Genomic DNA, 25034 nt, shown 5'->3' on the forward strand with positions numbered 1-25034 from the left:
GTGACAAAAATTTCATTTCTCTTCAAAATAATTAAAATTTCTCTCATGCATTTAAACTTTTCTTCATTTAATTTAATTTAATTTTATTATTCACTAAACTCATTTAATTTTTCCTTCTTATTACAGGTTTTTCTTTGGGCCAGAATAAGTATAGCTTGGAGCCATTAGACTAAATTACTTTCCTCCCAATTTGAGCTACTTTTAGTTCCTTTTCCTACTAAATATTAATTGTTTTGCCCTGTCAGCACATGATTGAGGCCAGTCTTATCCACACGTCACAATTTCTTCCCCCTACGTTTTAACCTAGTCGACTCAATTTTCTCCCACATTTTCATCCCGCTTTATTTACTGCTTTTATTATCTGTTTCACTCATAACTAAAATCAAATCTTACATTTTCCATTTTTCAACTATCTATGTTCTCTTCAATGGCTTCTCAAAACGCTTCTGCTTCAACCTCTGGCTCTTCACGCACCTTTTTCAGTAAACTTGCTTAAGAGAAATACCACAAAAATATTTCTAAACGACCATTCTGCATGGAAAAAGATTTCTTTTTAAAGATGCTCCCTTCATTGGGTATACGAGGATGTTTTATCATTTGTCGAAAGGCATAGGTGGGGAATCTTCTACCTCCATCCTGATGATGTCCTCCCAAAGATAATGAAAGAGTTTTATGCTCACATTACCTCTCCTGACAATGCATTTATATACGTACGTAGCGCATCAGTTTTATTTGATAAAGATCCATCAATTCTCAATATGGATTATTCGAAGGTCCTGAAAAGCATGTTGACTTTGTGAAGACAACGTCCCCAGAGCGTTTAGCCCAGGTACTCATTGATGTTTCTATGGAGGGAACACAATGGTCAATCTCAAGAAATGAATGTTACACCATCGACAAAATCTTATTAAAGCCTCAATGCAAGATTTGGTACCATTTCTTAAAAACTCGTCTCGTTCCTTCTACACATAATGCTACAATCTCTAAGGACCGATTATTGCTTCTCCACTCCATGATGGTGGGCCCAAAGATTAATGTTGTAAAAATCATCTTTCGTGGGATTCATCGTTGTGCCCAAAAGAATGCTAGTACATTAAATTTCCCCTCACTAATCACTACACTCTGCCAAAGAGTCAAGGTTCCCTTGTCACAAAATGAAGACCACCTTCCTAGAAAAGGGGATATTACTATGCACATTGCACAGAAACTGGTTAGTGAGGATGCCAAGGCAAATTGGCACATCTCCATCATCTCCCTTAGGACTGCTTCTGCTGCCCCATCGACTTCTCACATTGAGTTTAAGCAGCGAATAATTAAAGCTGTAAAAGGTTTGAAATAGTAGTTTTGTATGTTGGAAAAACATCAGAAAATGATTGTGACTGACTTTGGCAAAACTTAAGAGGAAATGACCATCTTTTGAAGATATGTCTACCAACGTGATATTGCCATTCATAAATTCTTGCAAAAGAATTTCTTGCGCCCAATGCCATCATTGCCTATTTTTCCTAAGGAACTACTATTAAATCCTGAAGCAGAAGATGAAGAACCTACTACTGGCCCTACGCACAACCAACAACGAGAGCAAGATGAAGCCAGGATAGAATATGTCCACATTGAATCTGAAGATGATGGAAGGGATACCATTCAGACTACCGCACCTGCACCATAATCCAAGGCCTTTATGACTGCCAAGAAACGTGCGGTTCATCAAGTAATTGATGAAATCACAAATTCCAATCCCGATGATGATGAGGAAGAGGTGCCCATCAACCCGCTTAAGTGAAAAATATTTAAGAAGGCTACTCGTAAAACCGTTCAAGCTGACAGTGACGACCAAGACAAACCATAATGTTACAAAAGAGTTGCAAAGAAATCCACCCAACCCAAGTGAAGTAATTTCTTTCCCCTCCAAGATTTGATTTTTATATTTTCACGATCCTTCATTTTAGTTTTTATTTGTTTCCTACATTTATGTAGCTTTTATTCATTTTACTTTGTCATGTTCATGCATTGAGATCAATGCATCCCTTAGGTTTAGGGGTGTGTTATGCATATATATTGCATTGTTAATTGTTCATACATTTTTTTTCAATAACATTCAATTTCCATTTAACTACCAGATTATGTGAGTATATGGTTATCAATGATGTTCAATGAGGATAATAACTCTTCTTTGTAAACTTAGAAAATAGGGTGACAGTTGTTTAGGCATATTTAGCATAGGACAATTGTTGGAAATGACTTTCTAAAAGTAGAATAATTGAAATATAAATGCGATTAGGTAATAGTAGCATTCTTTAAACAAATTTAAGACTTCTTGACTTAATTTCAGTATAGGAATAGGGTATAATTGCATCATGGTAAAATAATATGAATACTCCAACGTTTGAACCTATTAAGTAAGTCGGTAATATTTTGTTTGTTCCATTATATTGTTAACCAAAAAAATGAGTTCAAATATGAGTGTTTGTCTAAAAATATATATATGTACATATTCTAGGGACACTCCACTGAATCTTGAGGCTAAATTTCTAAGAAGGTAGTTGTTTGCTCCATCCATCTTTTAAATTAAAGCTTTTGTTTCATGAGTGATTCATATTCAAATTGTGACATGATATAATATGTGGCAGTCTAGCGTATGCTCCATTGAGGTTGTCAAGTATATAATCATATGACAATATGAATTCCCTAGGAAATTTTGTCCTGAAAATTGAATAAGTGACTAAAAAAACTGAGTTTAGGAGACAGATAACCGAAGTATATTTAGAGAAATCTACTATAGTTTTAATTGCTAAAATATTAAGAATATGTTACCTTTAGGAACCATTTTCTGCACTACATTTGCTAAATAAGTTTACAACAATTGTAAGCATTTTTTTGTTTCAGTAGAAGATTACTGAAAATAGAGGTACACAGTATGCTTATTACAATTTGGTAGTACATTTAGTGACTGATTTTTTTGGCAATTCGATGCATTTATGCATATTCAAACATCATTTTCTTGAGGACAAGCAATAATTCAGGTTTGGGGTTGTGATAACTCTTGAAAAAAGTTATATTTAAGGCTTCTAAATAGATTTAATTGGTTGTAACTAAGTGAATACATTTGCATTTTTAAGATATTTTTAGAACATTGCATAACAAAGCTTGGATTGTGATATAATGGTCATTATTTGTTACTTTTATCACTTGGGGAAGAAAGGTGTGGTTTTGTGTGAACACAGGTGTAGGAAGAGTAAGAAGATGAAGAGGGAAAATAAAAGAAGTGAAATATTGTCGTGGCAAATGGTGAAATTGATTGCCAACAGATTTGCCATGGTAATTCTGATAACATTACTCAGTAGTTTATCCACGTCATTCTCAGCCAGCTGTGTGTGTACCAGAAAATCCAACCTGAAAAGAGGAATAAAAAAAGTGTGCTGAGGTGGGACGGATCTACCCAATAAAAGAATGTGAGAGAAAAAGAAAAAAGGAGAGAAGAATTTGTGTGAGAAAAAGACTGGTGATAGCAATGCTCTCTCTGCATAGAGAAAAACTCCATTAAATAGTATTTAGCATTAAATTTTAGAGAAAGAAAACTCTACTCATTCAACAACATAATTACTCTTGTTTTTCTCTGTAATTTGCCACTACATTTTATTTGCAATATCAATTTTTTGTATTTAGCATTAAATTGTATTAATTCATTATACAAACATCTTATTCAATTTAAGAGTATTTCCTACTATTTAGTATAGTTAATAGGGTTATAATCAATCTCTTACCAATTTTCGATCCCTGTGGAGGCAATACTTACTTATCACTTTATTACTTGAATGATGTGTACACTTGCACAATTGAATTAGTTATTTACATGCAACAGTACACTTGTATTTTTTCAAATAGATTGGTTAATAAAATTATTCATCAATTAAATTAATACTTTGTATATTGTCCTCGCAAGGTTTTTGCATGCAAAGCAAAGTGGAAGCAAATGTTGCTCATTGGTTGTCTAATGTGTAATTAATACTGAGCGATATTACATGGTCAAATCGTAATACAGAAAGACAACTTATATTAGTAGACAAACCTAAACATGTCCTTTGTTAAATCAAAAACGAGCAAACCAATTGAAAGACTAATATGTCGTCTATCAAGACCAGTTAGGGAGATTATTTTTCTTATGCATTGAAGCGAATGACTCCCAGAAGATAAAGACATAGATGTGTTTGATTAGACTAATAGTACATCAGACTGGACCCAAGAAGAATAGATCCTAAATCCTTTTATGGATTTATTCACTTATGACATTCATAGTGTGGCATATCTAAACCCTGAGTGGATGACGGATTATGTATGAGTGAGTCATACACTTTGATGTAAGTAAAAGCCTGAGTTCGAACAGATAAGGAACCGAAAGCTAGTGCATTGGGTCTACAACTTCTATAGTATGTAGCGTCATTTACAACAGTGAAATTCATAGCTCGAGACATGGGTAAATGAGATCCTCTCATTGGTATTACATGGTTTATGAAAAGTAAACATGGCCACTAGTCGTTCGTCTTTGTGATGGATGACATGGTTACTATTTGATAGTAATTAACATTTCATGAAGGAAGATGTAATTGTTACCATGAGATAAAATATGATCATATTGGGAGAACGGATATTAACCCAAAGAGATTAGAGATATCCTATGAGGGTAACACACTTATGACAAGGTCATTGCACGAACACCAATCAAGTTGCTTTTGTAATAGTATGTCATTAAGGAGAGCTCAGTCACGATACTATCGTAAAATTATTTCGTGACTAACTAATTTTATAATTAATAGGAAAAAGCCTAGAACTTAATTATCAATCATTTGAGCCTCAATTACATATGTCCAATCGGTCCCTTTGCTAGCTCATTGAAACCAGAAATGAATTGCGCGTTGAATCAAAATCAACAGAATGAATAGAAATGGAGAAATGGAAAAAATTTAGGACATGATTATAGTTTTCTCCAAAACGAAAATGAAAATGGAGAAAATGGAATTATTTGGAAATGAATGTGGTTTTCTAAAAATGAAAATGATAACTGAATTCATTTATAAATGAACGAGGAATTCTAAAAAATAATCATAAGATTGACTTTATGTTTTTGAGCTATTTTAAAGCCCGAAAATAAAAATAAACCACACGATCATACTGAACAAGTTGAATGGTGAAATATTAAATATATTTTCTAGAAAATTTTATTAAGCGTAAAATTATCATAATTTTACCAAAGATAAAATTGGGATGAGAAAATCATTTAGTTAAATATAAATATTGAAGATTATTTTGGGAAATATAAAACAAATATTAGGTTGGATCAAATTATAAAGTATTGAGTTAAAAGCCCGGGAAGTACTTATAATTGAACCTGATATAGAATAGGCCAAAATCCAATTATGTAATAAAGGGGGACGGCAAACCCTAATATATTTAACTAAGGTTTCCACCCCCTACATCCTATTACAACTAGGATTTCATTTTTCTAGTTGAAATAAACTTCTCCAATTCGACAAGGGTTGTATCTTCTCTCCCTATAAATAGATGGCACCAGTAGGCCTATTTACACAAATTTCAAATATCGTTATTCTGCTCGTAAATAGAGAGACTTTTAATCTCTAAGAATTAAATATATTTTTTGGAATAACTATTCTGTTGATTTCTATTTGAGAAGAAAATTTTTATTTTCACCCCAAAAGAAAAGAAAACTATTTCTAATTTTTATGTTTGATTGATTGCCCATACTCGAGGAAATTTGTGGTATGAGAATAGAAGAGAAGATTGTTTGGTTGAAAATCGTGAATGACAAGGATTCATCTATCCAAAAACATAAATATGATTTCAGTCTAAGCTTTTTTGCTATAAATATCACAAACCAGGTTGATTTTCAAATTTTTTACTTTCTGCTGTGCAAGAAAACCATTTTCAAATCGGGTTTTTTCCAACACAACTGGCTTTTATGTTCGTAATTAACTTCAGATTTAGGTTATTTTTAATTAGCTAGCAATTAACCTAACTATTACCTTTTTGCGTCTAACTAAATTAACCGTTCGGGTTAATCTATTTATCTTTCAACCTCACAGCTTAAACTGGGATAGAGTATGGGGTGCTCGACAGACTATTCTTTTGACCTCATCTACCTAAGTTGCTTCCTAGGGTCGTCAATCCTAGGGTTTAATCGCACTTAACCCAATCCAACTAATTTCGAGTAAACACTAAACCTTCAGCTAATTACTCCCACTTCCGCTCATCAATCTCCCTAAGGTTCTTAATTTGTCTTGGATCTAAATACAAAAATCCCTAATTGAATTTTAAACATTCAAATAAATATAAAAAAACACGAGAAAAAGGGAAAAGACATTTGGATCCGTTGATGTAGATGAATGCTGAATCTAAAAACCTATAGAATGATGTTGATGGATGATTAATTAAAAGCAGAAACAAAATAAACAAACATAATTGCTAAATAAAAGAAGAACTGAAACTTAATTAAAATAAATTTAAGTTTTAACATTAAAATCCCTCAAACTAAACCCTAATATAATAATAAGAAATTAAAACCACAAAAAAGCTCCCTTAATCAGCTCCTAAGCACTAATGTTTATACTAGTGTTGTTAGGTGACCCAATTAAGGTTGTACGGACAAAAAACTCCTTAAGCAATTGAATGGACCTCGTCGAACCGATGTTGCAACATTGGGGAAGAGTTATCGTGACATTGGACTTTGAATATAATTTCCCTGGCTTCGAAGTTGGTTGTCACGACATTGAAGATCGGGTGTCATGAAATTGATGGCAAACTACTCCCTGCTAGCTTCGAAGTTTGATGTTGCAACATCCATTTTGGGTGTTGCAACATCCTGGGGTAGTCCACTAACTCCTTGGCCTAAACTGATGTCCTGTACACTTAATCAACACATTAGTCTTTCCCTTAGGACTAGATTGGCCTAATAGGTCCAGACACACTAAAGTGCTCATTTTATTGAATTAAACTATAAACATACTACATCAAAATACTAAATAAAATGATAAAAAAATTAAATACAAGCTCATTAAGTGTCGAAAAGAGCTCAATTTTTAACAACGAATTATGGTTGATCAAAGGAACAGGAGCAACATCATCTCACCCTCCATCTAGCTTCAATATCTCTCCCTTTTTTAGTCAAAAGAAATGTCAAAGTCATTGTCAAGGTTGTATTAACAAATATTGTGCAGATCTCTCTATCTCAAATTTGTTGGATGACTCAGATTTCAATTCAAAGTTTGGAGATAACTGAATTGTGTGAGCCAATGGAAGTAATAAGATGCTTGGCCATCCTTTAATTAAATCATATTAAACTACTCACAAGACCTACTGTAACCATAACCAAATATTATTCAACCCACATGGTGTTCTTCAAATTCAAGCAAGTATGATTAGTTACCTATTGTGTGACACGAGCAGCTACTATCAAAGTACCATACATCATCTACTGTGGACTTCAAGGATCAATGTGATACCATCAAACATTTTTTTATCTTTCTTCGTTCAAACAAACTTCTTCTTCTTCACTCATGATATGCTAAGTGCAATAGGCACTACAACAGGCACTACGCTTTTCCAACTCAAATCATGAAAAATTTTGAAACATTGTAATTTAATAGTACCAAGTACACCACAATAATAGAAAGTTAGTTTATGATTAAAGTTTACCATCTTCTTAGGTTGGATCAGCACAGGCTTGTTGAAGCATTTATGTGATCAACTTGATTTGATGCCACTACTTTCTCTTTCTTGGCATAGATAAATCCTCCTAATCCTAGATCTATTTTTCCAGGAGCAAGAATATCATCTAGCTTACCATTATTGGTATTAAACTTTTTAGCATCAACTTGATTACACCAAGCTCTTTCTAGGTTTCTCAAAGTTGACTAGCTCCTCTAATAGTAAGGTTTCTTTAGCTTCATCTTATTTGATCAGTTTCAAGTTTTCATCATTTAAATGAGGATTTTATTGAACAAGCTTAGATAAGAATTTATCAAGCATAATTTTTTTAATTTTACAAGAAATATTCCCCCAATTAATCTTTAGAATCCTTACTAGATACATCAGAAATGTTATCTTTGGAAGTTAATGCCACTAGTTGTTCAAGTGTTATTTATCAAAATAAAAAATGTTGGTTGAATTGTCATTGTTCTAGGTCTCACATAATGATTTCTTTCTTTTCTTCAAGGTGTTAGCGCACTTAGCCTAGATTTGCCCAATTTCGTGACACTTATGGCATTAGATTCCTTTCTTATTCTCTCTCATATACTCTATTTTGATAACCACTCCTTTGGTTTTACTCTTTGGAATGTGACCTGCCATCAAATGTAGTAGTCCATTCGGGTCAATTTCGCACTTAAGGAGCTTGTTTACTGGGAAATTTAGGATTTTAATTTATGTTTTCTGTAATTAGGTCGTACGATTAAAAGTTAATAAAATAGGTGTTTTTTTAACACATTTTGTAGGTGTTGTGACCCAATAGCCCGACACAAGCCTTAGGTTCTGCTAATTAGCTTAATTGAGTGTGTACGATGAACATATAAAGGCCCAATTGAAGTATAAGCAAAGGTCGAGTGATGCACAAGCTTCCCGGGATGTCAAAGCACCAAAGAAACAAGACAAGGCAATATGTGGGTGTCGTGTCGTGCCATACAAAGGTTGTGGTGCGACATAAGGCCGACGTGATGCCTAAGTATTTCGGGGTTATTTTCGTTCGTATAACCAAACGTATATAAAGACTTGGGATGTCTCAAAGACCTAATTTGGGCATCCAACACCTCTATAAATAAGACATTAAGGGTTGAATGTAATCAAGTCGTCCTAGACGCCTTCAAAAACCCTCATAGTTTAGAATTAGCTTTAGTTTTTTTTTTGAATTTTTAAATATTTTATTGTTTTCCTCTTGAATTCAATTTTGATTCAAGAGTTTATTTATTTAATTAAAGTATTCAATTTATATTTTTCTTTGCATTTTTTTTACTTCTTTATTGCAATCGAGAGATTTGCTACTCCATTTTCCATTCAAAACTTAATCCACAATTATTCAAATCTCTCTTCTTCTCCAACTCAGTCGTGTTTCTCACATAGTTTATTAAATTGAAGTTGAGATTATGAATAACATGAGTGGTTAAATCCCTTAAAAAGATTAACGAATGGATGGATTAACAGAGGATTTACGGTTTCCCGAGAAGGATTAGTTGGTATAAGTTATGAGTTGTCAAATTGTTAGGCTTGACAACCCTAATAATTTATCATAGGCTAGACGAGGTCGGAAGTTAAGTCGAACTTAGTAAATTGTAATTTATTCTGGTTGAGAAAGTGAGGTCGGGAGATAAGCGAGTATCAACCAATCGACTAGTTAATTTGAGGCCAATAGGTAATATATAGTTAATCGATTACTAATCCACTCTAAACCCTTAATTCGAAATTAGTTACAAACATTGAAGTAAGTTAATCTTCCTGAGTGGTTTATCGATTTAATTCATTTTTTTTTATTTTTCTTTTTTATTTCTTTCTATTTATTTATTTTTATCCCCCTTAATCTATTTTATGGTTAATCGTAATATAGGAAATAATTACTACTACTTAGACTTATTATTGTAAAAAAATTTGATTATTTATTCCATCCTCTCTTAGGTGCGATCCTCGGAATACTTCCATGTATTTCATTGTACAAACTATATTACAAATTGACTCGTGCACTTGCGGACACCGCCACTCTCAATTCTTATATTTTTGGTGTTATATTTATTCTATAAAAGATAGTGCATTTATAGGCAGTCAAGTTGTTGGCACCATTGTCGGGGAGGTTTCGACATAAAAATTTTGAAAATATTTTTTTACAATTAATAAGCTAAATAGGAATATTAGGACCTATAGATACGAGTTTTAATTTTTGTGTCGTTATTTTTATTTTTGTCTTCTATTTAGGTCGTGTATGACCTGAATGTCCAGTACCCCAATTGAACTTTACCCAGACCAAGAGCAATTACTTAGATACAATTGCCCCAATGGCTCAACAAACGTTGTCCGAGTACGCCCTACCTACACTAGATGCGGTGGGAGGAAGCATTAAGAGGCCGATGATTAATGTAAATAATTTCGAGATAAAGACAACCACGGTACAAATGATCCAAAATATGCTACAGTTCAAAGGGGAAATGGTTGAAGATCCGAATTAGCACTTGAAGCAGTTCCAGCAATTCTATGACACCTTCAAATACAACGGAGTATCCGACAGTTTTTCTCATTTTCATTATGTGATAACACGACCAATTGGTTAGACTTATTAGAATCGGGTTCTATTACCAAATGGAACGATCTCACGGAAAAATTGCTTCATAATTTTTCCCAATTAGCCTAACCATTCAACTCTGGTGGGAAATCACAAATTTTAAACAATACGAAGGCGAGTCCTTATACGAGGTGTGAGAGCATTTCAATACAATGCTAACGAAGTGTCCACACCATTGGCTGCAAGCATGGCTCCAAATATAAATATTTTACAACAGTGTCGACGGACACCTTAGTTCTAGCCTAGATGGAGCATTCGGCGGATCTCTCATGTTTCACACGTACGAACAACCCTACAAAATTTTAGTAGACATGGCCATGAGCTCGTACATGTGGCCTAACAAGAGATTCATGTACAAATCAAGGCTTCCAAAAGAAAAAGTGGTAAATGAGGAGAACGACGATGCTCGATTCCAACAAATACTAGAAAAGCTTAACAGTTTGGAGACACCCATCAAGCCAACAATAGCAGAGCCACAATACAAAAACCAGCCGCAAGAGGCGAGCTACGTAAATAATAAGGGTCGAGATCCCTATTTAAATACCTACAATTTCAGTTGGCGGGATCATCTGAACCTCAAGTGGGGAGGTAACCAAGGAGGTACGCATCAAGCTCGAACTTAACCGAATCCTTCTTACCAACCTCCACTAATGCAACAACATTCTATGGGTAATGACCATACTACTTGTGGTCAAAGATTTGATCGATAAGATGGAGAGATGCAAACAATGAAGACGGACTTTCGACAAGTCTAAGCAACATGTAGACAAATCGAATCCCGAATGGACAACCTCTATGACTAAATAAGCCAACTAATGACAATGTTTCAAAAAAAATGGTCAAAGTCTCCCTAGTAATACAGAAAATAATCCTCAAAGAAATGGAAAGGAGCACATAAAAACAATTGCGGTGCGATCAGCCAAGGAATTGAAGCCACCAACTAAACCCATCCAGGAAGAGGAGACAATTCTGAAAGACATCGACAAACCCACGAAGGAAGAGGTAATTGAACCTCTGTAATGCCCTTAACCCAACCTGATTCACCAAATTCGGATTTCAAGTGTTACCGCATAAAACTTAACCGTTTAACAAAATCAATTCAAAATTTCTTACTTCTTTAAAACATTTACTGTGGCATTCCAATTGAAATGCTTAATATATGGGGCTAAGAATATGCCCTACAATAGTTTATTATGTGAATCTAGATACAAATCTTTACAAAAAGAAGTTTTAAAAAAATAGATTAAAAGGAGTGTATTCCTAAACTACGCCTTAATTTCCACTGTATGCATAATAGCCCACTTCGCCACTATCTTACCAAACTCCTACCGTTGTCCCTCTGGGCATAGACTATCCTCAAATACCTGAAATGAAATAACAAACCTTGTAAGTACAAGAATACTTACTGAACTCTATAACCATACCTTTGAATGATACTTTAGAAATCTTTTATGAATTTCTATAAGTCAACTATTACTCTGTATCATTTACTTCAGTCGATACCATTATAGTTTTATCACTCTTATATATGCCAGTTATCCAACCCTTGCTATGCTTAATCTTTCATATTTAGTAAACTGAAAAATCCCTTCCATTGTTTCACAAATATTTTGTCCCATAATACTTTTCTTAACAAAACATTCCCTTATAAAACCCTTCCAACTATCCATGTCTTAACTCATTATCCTATTTCAAATAGTTGTTCACTGACATTTATCACAAGCGGATACGTATACATGTCGGTGAATGCTTACGCAAAAATAATACCATCAACAACTAATCAATTCATACCTTGGTCCAATACCACACAAATCCATATTGATATTATGCTACATAGATCCTTCAGAGAAATTTCACATCACTCTTAACATACAAATACACATTTATTTTCAAGAAATCCCCTTTAAGGCTTATTAAATTATATCATGGATCATATTCAAGCCATGACCTTGGACATATCATAACCTTCTCTCATTAGCTATTATTACAGAACTATCATAATTTTTTCAAAGCTTACCATAAGGGCGGATAAGCACATTTTACCATAAATTCTTGGCAGAACGCTCCATAAAGGTTACACAGAACTTGCCAAATGGGCCATCAAATAGAGTACGCCGTCAAGGCATTCCTTTTAGAGTTTGTCATGAAGGCATTCCCTTTAAAGTTTGCCATGAAGGCATTCCTTTCGTATATTGCCATAAAGGCATTCCTTTCCTAACGTGGTTACGATATGGATTTGCCTAGATTCACATTTCGTAAGGTTTGTCCATCATCATCTTAGGACACTCAAAGAACCACCTTTATGTAATCATCACTCATAATTCCTTTTCAGAGGGTACCATACAAATAAAATTACCAGCCCAAATTAAATCTGTGTCACATGTATCTTCGAGTCCGCAACAAATGTTGGAGCTTGATTTTTAACCAGAATTGAATCATGCACTGAAACAAACTAGCACAATTATCTTATGTTACCAACAAACAATCAACATAGCACACAGCTCACATCATACATTCTAGACATACTGTTACAGTTATACTAAAACAAAATTGATGTATACTTGAACTTATTGGATTCACTATAAAAAACACATATTATACTCAAAAAAAATTCATTCATTCATAGATATAATTCATCATCACAATTACCCATACACTCAGCCTCATTTAACCTTTCATCAAATTACAAGTCTAATTTATACCCTTTTTTATCAGACCTCACCTACATACACATTGTTCTACTTTTCATTCATGTAATTCCACACATAAGAACTTTACTCTGCACGATTCTCTTATGTTTTACTCATCTAGTCGATACTCAAGTTTTTTTATTATTTAATCATCAATACCCACAATTTACATGTAAAAGTTAGAGTAGAGACTCACATTCAAGTTGACTAACTCAATTCTTTAATCAAACCAAACTTCAATGCATATTTCAACCACATCAACAAGATCACATTTCATAGTATAAATTCCAAACGAACACATACGTAGTCATGATTAAATATCACAAAACTCATGCACAATTCATCACATACTTAGACTCTACAGATTCTTATCAAATGTTCATGTTATCCTCAATGATCATTCATGCACTCATTCATCACTTCTGGAACTTAGATTATAAAGAACTTATCTAAAATATTTAAAGGATTCCTCATGAGAGAACTCATATTTGACCAGCTACTTATTCTTGAACTTAATCTTAACTCAATCCCTATTCCTTCAAAAATTTGAAATCACCAGAATTCATATCCCACACAAATACCTTCATCCCATTATTCGCATAAGCATGATTTTTATACTATCCATGCTTTTAGATTCATAGTTTAATTAATTTTCATATAGATATATTTTAGTATGAACAAAATATATATACAAGGGTCAGTATAGAAGCTCACCTGATCCTCACCTATTCTCGTTCAAAAATCTAGATCCAACTATCTAACTAGAAAGCACTGATCATAGAACATAGAAACATTGTCAAAATCCATTCACATACCTTTAACCATTTCTCAAACATGGACAACCCCATACAAAACCCTTTTTTCTTTAATCTTAACGTTCAACCAAAATTAACAACTTACTGTTCAGAATTCCACCTGCATAACTGAAATACTCACTGGAACACGAAGTAATCTTCTACTTTAGATTAGATCTTTAGTTCCTGCCCAAGGGCAGTAATGTAACACCCTAAACCCGGCCTAGGAGTTATGGTCGAATCTAGCGGTGTCACATTGAGGTGTTTAGCGTAAAACTTGTTGTTGTTAAAATCTTTAAAATCAATTAATCATTTTGTTATTAAACAGTGATTCCAAAATGGGTTGTTCATTTCCAAGCGTACATCATTAAAAACTAATCACTTTTAAAACATCATAAATTTTCCAAAATCTCATTTAATACGAAAATGTGGTGTCTTTGAAAACTGTTACCTTTTGAAAACCCGTCTTATTCTACAACTATTAGTTTATATCAAACTAAATAAATAAAAACCCCAATTTAAAGTTTATAACTTTAAAGAGGCATTTTACATAAAAGTACCCAAATTCAGTTACTTATAAATCAAAAGCTAAAAACGAAAGTTGATGCAATTGTGTGGCCACCTTCGAGTCTCTCGTAGCACCGAATCAACTATGGCTGAGGATTACCTGTACAGTTAAGAGGAGAAGGTGAGTTTACGAAAACTCAGTGTGTAATCCCTTATCAAACAGTCGGCATACAGAACAGAATCAATCTAGGCCAGAGCCCTTTAACAGTAACAATACAGTGTGGGTCTTAGCCCAATATAGTAACAGTGACAATCGGGCCTTAGCCCCCATCAGCCTTGCTTGGGCCTAAGCCCAAATCATATACTCATAGAGGCCTCCATAGTTTATCGCCCACGATTCGTAGGTTCGGCTTTCCACACGAGCGACCACACGCTCGTGTGGTTTCAAACATCACATTTCAGCTTTTCAACCTTTGTCGTTCTACAGTTACAGTGCAGAGTTTACACACCCGATGCGATTTGCAGATTCCCTTCGATTTGAACACTCTTATTCCGCAAATCAATGATCATCGCACCCTTGGTTCCCAGGCAATGTGCCAATCAACCTCGACCACCACCAGTTAGGAATGGAAGCAATGCAGGTTGGAGAAAACGACGAATACCTTAAAAGCCTCGCCAATCTCCCCCCATTCAGAACAAGGAACAAATGAGATGGATATATAGCTCTCCACAACAATAACCTCCCCAGATCCCAATATTCTCTCCTCAAATCTCTCCAAATATCCCTCCATGATATCTTCCATAACAACCTCCAAGACCTATTCAAACTCTCACCCAACAGAGTTCGAAACCACCTCAAACTTCTGCCGCCTCATGCTAGCAAAATAAATATCATTTTTACTTGCAATGGGATTCAAACCCAAGGCCCCCTCAATAGCTCAACACACCACTTGCCTCCTTGTCACAAGCTCTTTTGTGTCATATTTTGTCTTCAATTAACTAAAAGGTCTAAAGGCCAAAGTCCAGGTTCCTTTAAAAGAAAAACCAAAATAAATTGCAAGAGCTAATACTTGAACCTAGGCTCCCTTGCAACCTTAATCATGCCACAACCACTAGACCACATGCTTCCTTATGACATTTTTTAACACAATAATTTAAAAGGACTACATCCAAGCATCTAGGGTTTTATCCACTTAAAACCAAAAATTTTGCTAAAGCCCAAGTTTGAACCCAGGACTTTTCCAACTCCTCTCAGGACCCTTAACCACTAAAGCAGACATACTTTTGTACACAGTTTCCAAATAGTTCCCTTGCTCAAGGCCCAATATTTCTAGGCCCAAATCTTAGGGTGTTAAATGTAACACCCCAAACCCGGCCTAGGAGTTATGACTGAATCTGGCGTGTCACATTAAAGTGTTTTTTTGAAAACCATGTTTTCATTAAAAACCCTTCTTGAAATTTTAAAATTTTTGCCATTTATAACTTGTACAAAACCTCAGTTTGTGTTTATTTATTTTCAATCGAGGTTTATTAAAGAAAAGTTGTTACCTTCAAAACCTTATTGTCGTAGAAGCTTAGTTTAAACAAATGATTTACGAAAACGTGATTAAAAATTGAGTTGCGAAAACGTAGCGTTTGAAAATAGTTATTGTTTTAGAAAACCGAGTTCTACCTCCAGCAGATAAGAATCACAATCAATAAAATCCTGAAGTTAAAATCTAGAAATTTAGAGGACTTATTACAACCCGAATCGAAATCAAAGAGCTTTAGTAAATGCGCAAAACAGAATAAAACTTGTACAGTTGTGTGGCCCTCTCTGAGTCCCTCGCAGCTCAGAACTGTCTAATGTTGGGGATTACTTGAAAGGTTAAAAACGAGGTGAGTTTATGAAAACTCAGTGTGTAATCCCCTTATTAAAGAAACAGAATTAGTCTAGGCCTGAGCCCTTAATAGTAACAGTATAGTGTGGGCCTTAGCCCAATACAGTAATAGTGGCAAAAGGGCATTAGCCCCCATCAGCCTCGATTGGGCCTGAGCCCATATCAAATGGCACAAATCACATATATCTAGGCCTAAGCCCATCTCAATATCAGAATCAGTATATGCAATGCATAAATACCCATACCAACCCTGCACTCCGACTCCTGTCCAACCCTACACTCCTATAGGGATTAAATCGACCCACCCATCCCTACACTCCTTATGTAGCACCGGTTGCGGCACTAACGATGTCAAACAAAGTCGCTAGTAATAATGATATGTGGCCAAGCCACCAAGATATGATGATTGTGGCGAGCCACCAAGATGATACTTTCTCTATAGCAGAATTCCTACCCCATGCAGTATGTCGTGTATACAAAATGCCATGCACGGAATAAGTCATACAAATCACAGACAAATCAGTCATTTAAATTACAAACAAATCAATCATTTAAATCACAGATAAAACAGTCATTTACATCTAGGACAAATCATTTATTTACATCACGGGCAAATCAATCATTTAACCACAGACAAAAGTATTCAGAAAACTTACGAATTCGGCGCCGGAGACTCAGTGCGCCACACTTTTTAGAAGAAGTATCTCAAAACACTTCACATATTCAAAAAAAACCTTTTGAAATCCAAAAATTTGAAAACCCATTCCGCAGCCGAGTTTTGCAACTTGGCTTTGATACCACTTAATGTAACACCCCAAACTCGACCTAGGAGTTATGGTTGAATCTGCCGGTGTCACATTGAGGTGTTTAGCGTAAAACTTGTTGTTGTTGAAATATTTAAAATCAATTAATTATTTTGTTATTAAACAGTGATTCCAAAACGGGTTGTTCATTTCCAAGCGTGCATCATTAAAAACTAATCACTTTTAAAACATTATAAATTTTCTAAAATCTCATTTATTGCGAAAACGTAGTGACTTTGAAAATGGTTACCTTTTGAAAACCCGTCTTATTCTACAACTATCAGTTTATATCAAACTAAATAAATAAAACCCCAATTTAAAGTTTATAACTTTAAAATGGCCTTTTTACATACAAATACCCAAATTCAGTTACTTATAAATCAAACGCTAAAAACGAAAGTTGATGTGGTTATGTAGCCACCTCCGAGTCCCTCGCAGCACCAAATCAACTATGGCTGAGGATTACCTACACAGTTAAGAGGAGAGGGTGAGTTTACGAAAACTCAGTGTGTAATCCCTTATCAAATAGTTGGCATACAGAACAGAATCAGTCTAGGCCAGAGCCTTTTAACAGTATAAATTTGAGAAGCCTTAAAATTTTAATAAAGATAGGTAATCAATATCATAGCAAAACCCTTTTCGTTTTAGAGGCTAGTATAAATTTGATACCCCTATCAACTTATAAGAAACTCAAATTTGGGGAATTAAAAAACACATCAATAAAGCTACAATTAGTCGACAGATTCTTGGTACACGCAAAAGATGTACTCAAAGATACATTGTTCAAGGTATGGGGATTCATAATCCCGATCAATTTTGTAGTTCCAGACTATGAGGAAGATCGAGAAACCCTAATCCCATTGGGTAGGCCATTTCTGGCCACTTCCAAATTGACGAGTGATCTCGAATAAAATAAATTAATTATAAAGATCAATGACAAGGTAGAAGTGTTCAAGTTTAGCCAAAATTTCTAAAGTAAGGGACTAATTAGGGAAGAATGTTATGTGCTATTTGATTTAATCCCTAACAGCCTTGATCGAAGGCATTGCCCAAGCTATACATGTGTAAGTATTCATAAGGCGAGAAAACGACACAAATGATGAGACTCCGGTAGGCAAAGAAGCGATTGGAAGGCATGCAATGGGCGTGAATTACAAATGAAATCAATGGTGAAGTTTAGAGAATTGTCGGACACGCTCGGTAATGCAACATAGCTTCAACCATTGAACTTAAATAAATGTTTAATAATTGGTAAATTAGTTTCAATTTCTAGTTTGCAGTTAGATTTTAAGATAACTAGGATGTAATTACATGTTAGAACTAAGAGAATTCAGATTTCCTGACGTAACAAAATGAAGAGAAGCTAAATGGGACGAAAACGGATGAATTGACGACATTCACATACCCTGAAGGGCTAGGAACAACATCGTATCGCAAGACACAGGTTCTTTACAAAAAAATGCACTTGATGTTAGAAGCCTGTGTCGCGCTACACATAAGTTGTCGCGCGACATGAGCACTTCGAATGTAAAATTAAAAATTTTAGGGCGTCATGTTACGCCATACCGACATGCCTTTTTAGCTCAATTCGGGTCATTTCACGCAAAAATCCCATCGAAGTTATATTTAAATCCATTGCGTCTAGGCATAGAAACACACATAAAACACAAAAAAAATAGCAAATACTTTTTTGAAGTTGCCACAAGTCTTTCCTGCCTTCAAGCTTTTATTTTTCACATTCCCAACCTTCGATCCACATTAGTAAGTGTTCTTCTTCTCTTTTCAATTCATTTTTCATTCTCTATCCTGTCACAATCCACATCGAGCGGGAACCGAGGGTCATCGAAAAATACCCAAGGTATTGCATTCTAAACTTGATCTTTATCATTTTTATTGATTGGGTTTGTTGTTAGTTTATTTTAATTCAAAAATTGCACTAAGAAAACAACTATGATCCACTCAGTCACCGAGTAATCTTGATGCCAATCGCTTCCATAATTCAGAAGTCAAACAATTTTTTCTTCAAATGAGTGGACAATCATTTATACAAGAACGTGGGTTATATCCCACAATATGGGCTTGTAATGAAATATGGGAGTTGGTACAATTCCATAATTGGAACAAATTTTGTGCAACCCCAACCAAACCACCTATTGACATGATAGTCTATAAATTTTACACCTCCCAAAAAGATAGGAAAAATCGCAAGTAGCAAGGCGAGACCATCACTCTCGTGGTTGTACGAGGCAAAGAGGTATCGATTGCACCTCGCGTGATTTGCCAATATTTCAATGCCTCTTATTATACCCATGACCATTTGGATCTATTAAATTTAGTTACACTTGAAGGCTTTGATATGAAAGGTATAATTAATTACATGATGGAAGGGCGTGATGAGTGGAATTGCCAAGTCACTTTCGACGTGCCCTTAAAATTTAACATGACTTCATGTTTTCGATGGACAATATGTGGATGCAGTTTATTTTCACCCGCCTCGCACCAACCCATAATGCCTTGACGTCACTGTCTATCGAGCGGTCATACTTTACTCTATCTTGTAGAGAGATAAAATTTACGTAGGCCACTGGATATACAAGGAGATGCTCAAGTGCATACGATATCAAAAACAAAGTGTGTACTTCCCACATCTGATTATCACCTTATGTCATCGAGCTGACACCCCCATGTCACTAATCAAGCCATTCACGAGACCCATTAGGAACGTGATTGAGGATAACTTGAACGACCATTTCATCGAGCTACAGCGCAAACAAAATCAGGAGAAGGAGCTCTGAACTAAGCATAGGAGAGACACTCAAGGGTCGACGAAATGGAAAGGGAAAACACATATGTCGAGGATGACGAGCCTCACGGATATGCCGATATCAGAGTGGTAGACCCATTGGATGAAGGACATAGAAAAATTTTAATCCACATTGTAGAACAGAATGGGTGGCCCATATCAGCGCCACTCCCTGACATGTTCGAAAGGTTTCTACCACCAACGAGGAGGGTGCCAATAGATGAGAAGAATGAGACACCTATCGCACTACCGAACTATAAGTAGGTATTTAGATGAAACCACTTATCGACGAAGGGCATGGTTATTTGCAACCCAAGCCAGTACAACATGACTCAGACTTCTAGAAAGTGGGCTACAAAAGCATCTACCAGGCACGATAGGGGAAAGGCCCATATGATGGAGGAGTCGGAGTCCGAGTCTAACTGATTTTGAACATTTTTATATATTTGGATTTTTTGTACTATATTGGGATAATTTTTAATTTTTGGTCTAGTTTTTAATTAGTTAGGATTTAGTAGTTTCTATATATATATATATATATATATATTTTTGTGTTTTTCATTTTTCTTTATAGGAACCCCATATTTTTTACGGTACTATATTCGCGAGCTAAAATCGAAAGGAGAAGTAGTCCCACCAATTGAGGTTGCACGTATCACGCCAATCGGGTAACTTGGGAAATTTTCAAAATAAATTTCTTTTTACTTATTTTCTTTGTTTTTAGTTTTAAATTTTTAGTTTTGTTTGAGCTTGTAGAAATACAAGTGATTAGTTAGGAGCATAAACCTAGGTTATTTGTTTAAATTGTAAATTTAGCTTAAAATTAAATAATTCAAAGTTGTTTATATTTAGACTAATTAGTTCAGTTCATTAGGCGTAAATAGGTAAAATAGATTAAATATACCAAGTGATAAAGGTAGATATGAATAGGTAATTATGTTTGTAGAAGTATAGGATGTTCGAATTAGAAAGAAAATACTTGGTAAAATCCATGGTTATTGGAATGGTGTTGTACGACTAGTATAACCCTTATAAAAGGTGCTCGAGAAAAATCTAGATAGTATTGGTCAAATTAAATAAAAAAATATCATAAGGGTTATCGGAAGATATTATTGCATTAGAGTACAAAGCATGGATAAAAATAAACCGAGTAGGAAAAAAGTATTCGAACTGACTATACTCTAGAAAAATAAATACTATATTTATATATACATTTTAATGGAGAAATATATTTAATTTTCTTTAACTTGTTTACTTTGTAATTTATTGAACTAATCTATTTAAATGTAAATAATTGTAAATTGTTTAAATTTCTAGTTAGAGTAATATATTTAGGCAAATCATCCTAGTGTCAATGCTCCGATACAATCTCGTGTATCAAGCCGGCTCAAGTACATTTTCTTTTTCTTGTTTTCAATTTTACTCTATTTTTAGTTTTTATCGTTTCTTTTATTTTTGGGTAGTTTCCTTGAGGACAAGAAAAGACTTAAGTGTGGGGGTATTTGACCTGTCGTCAAATATAGTAGTCAATTCGAGTCAATTTCGCACTTAAGGAGCTTGTTTTCTAGGCAATTTAGGATTTTAATTTATGTTTTCTATAATTAGGTCGTAGGCTTAATTAATAAAATAAGTGTTTTCTAACACATTTTGTAGGTGTTGTGACCCAATAGGCCGACACAGACCTTAGGTTGTGTTAATTGACTTAATTGAGTGTGTAGGATGAAGATTTAAATGTCCAATTGACGTTGAAGCAAATATCGAGTGATGCACAAGCTTCTCAGGACGTCAAAGGACCAAAGAAACGAGACAAGGCAATTACTGAGTATAGCGCGACACAAGGCTGACGTGCTACCTAAATATTTCGGGGTTATTTTTGTCTGCAAAGTCAAACTTATACGAAGACCTGGGACATGTCGAAGACCTAATTTGGGCTTCCAACACCTCTATAAATAAGACATTAGGGGTTGAATATAATCAAGTTGTCCTAGACGCCTTCAAAAACCCTCGTAGTTTAGAATTAGTTTTAGTTTCTTTTCTTTTCAACTTTTTAAATGCTTTCTTGTTTTCCTCTTGAATTCAGCTTTGATTCAAGAGTTTGTTTATTTAATTAAAGTATTCAATTTATATTTTTCTTTGCATTCGTTTTATTTCTTTATTACAATCGAGAGATTTTCTACTCCGTTTTCCATTTAATACTCAATCCACAATTATTCAAATCTCATTTTCTCTCCAAAACGATCGTGTTTCTCACATAGTTTATTCAATTGAAATTGAGATTATGAATAACATGAGTGGCTAAATCCCTTAAGGGAAATTAACAAGTGGATGAGGATGAGATTAATGGCGGATTTGGGGTTTCTCGAGAAGGATTAGTTGGTATAAATTATGTGTTCTTAAATTGTTAGTCTTCACAACCCTAATAAGTTATCATAGGTTAGATGAGGTCGGAAGATAAGTCGAACTAAGTAAATTGTAATTTATTTGCGTTGAGAAAGTGAGGTCGGAGATAAGCGAGTATCAACCAATTTACTCGTTAATTTGAGGTCGGGAGGTAATAATTAGTTAATCGATTACTAATCCACTGTAAAACTCTAATCTGAAGTTAGTTACAAACCCTTAAGCAAGTTAATCTTCCTTATTGGTTTTTCGATTTAATTTATTTGTTTATTTTTATTTATTTTTGTTATTTTTATTCTCCTTAATCTATTCAAATCTCCTTTTTTCTCCGAAACGATCGTGTTTCTCACATAGTTTATTCAATTGAAATTGAGATTATGAATAACATGAGTGGCTAAATCCCTTAAGGGAAATTAACAAGTGGATGGGGATGAGATTAACGGAGGATTTAGGGTTTCTCGAGAAGGATTAGTTGGTATAAATTATGTGTTTTTAAATTGTTAGGCTTCACAACCCTAATAAGTTATCATAGGTTAGATGAGTTCGAAAGATAAGTCGAACTAAGTAAATTGTAATTTATTTGGGTTGAGAAAGTGAGGTCGGGAGATAAGCGAGTATCAACCAATTTACTCGTTAATTTGAGGCCGGGAGCTAATAATTAGTTAATCGATTACTAATCCACTCTAAAACTCTAATCTGAAGTTAGTTACAAACCCTGAAGCGAGTTAATCTTCCTTATTGGTTTTTCGATTTAATTTATTTGTTTATTTTTATTTATTTATTTATTTTTGTTATTTATTTTTATTCTCCTTAATTTATTTTATGGTTGATCGTAATATAGGAAATAATTACTACCACTTAGACTTATTTTTGTAAAAAGTGTTTTCATTATTTATTCCATCTTCCCTTGGGTACAATCCTCGGTTCAAGTATTTCATTATACAAACTATATTACAATTTGATTCGTGCACTTGCAAACACTGCCGTTCTCAATTCTTATGTATTTGGTGTTATGTTTATTCTATAAACGATAATGCATTTATAGGCAGTCAGAATGCTTTTGGTAGCCTCAAATTTCTTCTCCTTCTCAGTGGTCCATGTCAACTTAGAATTTAGAGTTCGTCTCATTTTTGTCTCAATCATAGGTGGTGCCCAACAAGTGAGAAGAGGGCACAATGCTTTCTCATATGTAGGCTTGATGAATGCTTTCATTCTTACTTTCCAATAGGCATAGTTAGAACCTTCCAACATAAGGGGATGAGTAACTAAAGATCCTTCTATAACAAGCAATCAACAACACCAGAAAACACCATTAGGAATGCTAATTGAAAGACTTTAATACTAATTGTTGAAACGATTAGTCGATAATTGCTTAAAAAAAAGATTTCTTCAATGGAAATGATGGTTGCAATGCCCACTAAGGTGGCACTACAATAAGAACAGAGAAAACAAGAATACAAGTCATTTACATATTTAAGTTTCCCTACATCAACAGGCCTTGGCTTAGTTAGTAAATCAACTATCTTTAATCACAATACAATGAGTGATTTAATTCGAATCATACCCCAATATAACAACCTTACTTTTGTACCTAAAGATCTAGATCAATCACCTCTAAGTTCTCCCCTTGAAAACTTAGGTTGTAAACCAAGCAATTAACTTGTTTACATCTCACTGCACTCTCAATTACAAGTTCTTAAATGAACATATAAGTCCTAATTTTCTCAATAAAAAACATATCCAAGTCTCTCTAAATATGCAAGAGTTTGAGACTAGCTAACGTACTAGATCAATTACAATCAATTTCCTTATTAACCAGTAGCTAAAATAAAAGGGTACAATATAACAATATGTCTTCCACACTATCTCAGTCTAATGTCCATAATCCACAAGGTCCGACCACTAGATCTATCCAATCCAATTTTCAAGATAAGTTACTTTAAATGGATTGACCCTCATAAACATACTCTCTTTGAAAAAGTAAACTTACTAATAGTTTAGTGACCTTGGGTACAGTTTATGTTGGAAAAATCAGTTAAGAACACAATTTTTTTTACAGTTACAGTGGAAGTATAAAACTTTCTTTAGAATCGAGTCTTTTGTGATATTTATAGTAATAAACCTTTAGCTGAAAATATACATGCGCGTTGCGCGAGATGGACTTAAATTGATCCTAACTTTCAACTTAATAGCTTTCTCCACTATCCTCATACCACAAATCGCATCAAGTGTAGCCTCAAGCAACACAAACCAAAACACAGAAAAAAATAATTTACTTACTTTCAATAGGAAAGTAAGCTCTCTTCATAAACCTAGAAAACTCGTAATTCCAAGAAAATAAATTTTATTCTAAGTAAATAAATTACCACTATTTTCTAGTACAACAACGGTGTATCAATGTTCTGCTTTTAGGTCAATCGATGCTCTCTATGTAAGAGTGAAGTATAAGAATCCTAGTTGAATAAACCCTTAATAAATAATATTATTAAGATAAAGAAACATAATCCCACCTTAATAAATAATATGTCCCTGATTGTAACGCCCTAAATCCGACGTAATTCACTAGGTCCAAATATTGGGTGTTACTACACAAAACTTAACCATTTAGCAAAAATAGTATATAATTTTCTTATTTCTTTAAACATGTTCTTTGGCATTTCAATTAGAAACTTATTGTATAAAAACAAGGGAGGTAACTTAAAATAATCTTATTACAACAGACTCAATACAAATCCTTACAAAATGGAAGTTTATTTAATACAGACTCAAAAGGCGTATTCTTAAACAACGCCACATCTCCATTGTATGCATAATAGCCCACTCTGCC

The 25034-nt window shown here is 34.3% G+C and overlaps 1 non-coding gene across 1 annotated transcript; it reads right to left on the bottom strand.

The window, feature by feature from the left end:
* Positions 1 to 10407: 10407 nt before the first annotated feature.
* LOC128040835 (small nucleolar RNA R71) lies at positions 10408 to 10515 on the bottom strand. The gene has a single exon (XR_008195641.1). It is a non-coding gene; the product is annotated as a small nucleolar RNA R71 (small nucleolar RNA).
* Positions 10516 to 25034: the final 14519 nt, after the last annotated feature.

This window comes from Gossypium raimondii, chromosome 4 (genome assembly GCF_025698545.1).
Source record: "Gossypium raimondii isolate GPD5lz chromosome 4, ASM2569854v1, whole genome shotgun sequence".
NCBI classification, from domain to species: domain Eukaryota; kingdom Viridiplantae; phylum Streptophyta; class Magnoliopsida; order Malvales; family Malvaceae; genus Gossypium; species Gossypium raimondii.